Below are 1966 nucleotides of genomic sequence, written 5' to 3' on the forward strand. Positions count from 1 at the left end.
GAGGCTCACCATAGCTAACTCGAACTCCATGTGGTATCCACGAAGCTCCTATTGATGACCCTGGATACCTATATCTGCATTATGAAATGATGTAGACCAAATGGCTCAGTATGTGGAATGTACGAGAATGTAAGGGAAATTCTAAAGCATAAACATAAGCTTGAACTGGTAAAAAGGAAATATACTTACCTCTTCTCAACTCACTCAACTCAACTAAACTCAACTCAAGAATAAAGATACTCAACTCAAAGGATAATGATACTCGACTCTGGGTACTCAACTCTGTCTACTCAACTCAATATAAAGCAACAATACATATGCAATATATGGAAAGCTTTTAAAACAGTAGAAAATAGCTCAGTGTATAGAAGAATACAATAACAACTCAATTTATATAATAAAATATAATATAATTTTGTGGGAGTTTCTCTAACCGACAATCATCAGTATGAGCTATGTGATGATACAGTGTCTCACCCACGCTGCTAGAACTATCCTATAACTTGCTGGGATATAGAACGCCTCAACTAAGTGGATCCACTAGTTTATGCTAAAAAGCATTAAGGAATCTTCTAAAAAAGTATGACCCTTTCTACCCACGTTGGCTACATGGTTTAAGGAGACTTGAGTTATCTGAACTCGTCCCCATATCGGTGCTCAATACTACTCCCAAAATATACTCAGCTCATATGTTAAAAAACATAACTCTTTCTGAGTGTTTGAGATTATTACTCAAAAATCTTTCTCTTAAAGTGATGTTACTCAAACTGCTCAAAACTCTTTTGGAAATCTCATTTTCCTTCTATTTTAAATGTGAAAATATTTACTCTTGGGAATACTTAGTTCCCATATATCATTTTAAATAAAATGAACTCGACTCTACTCTTTCTTAACCTAAGTGCTCGAGTCTTAAAATAGTTTTAGAAAAAATTGTAAAAGACTTCTCAGAATAAAGTTCATGCCGAATTATGGACGTGAACGACTCAATTCAAGGTTTTCAATAACCACACCTAGAACTCAATATTCGAGACTCAACAACTCAAAACTCAAGAACTTTAATGATAATACTCATTTCAAGAATGCTCGAGTCAGAGGGTTCATGTGGAATTATGGGCATGAACTACTCAACTCAAGGACTCAAAGATACTTCTTATCTTAAAACTGCTCGACTTATAGAGTTCATGCAGAATTATGGGCATGAACTACTCAACTCAAAGACTTCATGGGTAACGTGCAATAGTCCCATGATTAGGAATATAATCTCAAAAAGGAATAGGAACTCGATACTCAAGACTTAGAACTCGAAGATGCTACTCCTCTCAAAGACACTCAATGTATGGAGTTCATACGGAATTTATGAGGATGAACGACTTGAATCAAGGGTCTACAGAACATTATGGAACTCATGCATACGACTCTTCTCATTCTCATACTTACTTCCTCAAAACTTAGTTCAAATCGATAGTTGATCTCAGAGGATTTACAATTGAACTCAAAGACTTTCTTGAACTCTACTCTTAGCTCTCTCTTGAATGTGAGTTATGAATTCAAGAGTTATGGTTCATTATATGAAGGATCTCGTGATAATAAAGTAAACTCATGAATACATTCTCCTCATTCTTATGCTCACTTGCTCGAGTCTTGAAATAAGTTATTTGAATTTGTAGAAGACTCCTCCAAAAAGGCTCAAAGGGACTTTCTAAAAAATGTTCGAAAGAATTCTCAAGACTTAACTCTCAACTCTACCTTGAATTTGATTTATGAATTCAAGGTTGTGATTTGTGATAGGAAAGATTTCGTGATGTTTAGGAGTGGTTTTAGATAGTTAAACATGAGAAACGATCAAAGAAATCACTGTCTGGAAGCAAGTCCGCGATGCGGAGATGCATTTTAATATTTGGTTGCGAAATAATTTTCGAGGCAGAGGGGTCCGTGACCTCTCTACGAAGAATTTTTTTATGAAATG

The sequence above is a fragment of the Solanum tuberosum genome, unplaced genomic scaffold, assembly GCF_000226075.1.
Source record: "Solanum tuberosum cultivar DM 1-3 516 R44 unplaced genomic scaffold, SolTub_3.0 scf00046, whole genome shotgun sequence".
Classification (NCBI taxonomy): Eukaryota; Viridiplantae; Streptophyta; class Magnoliopsida; order Solanales; family Solanaceae; genus Solanum; species Solanum tuberosum.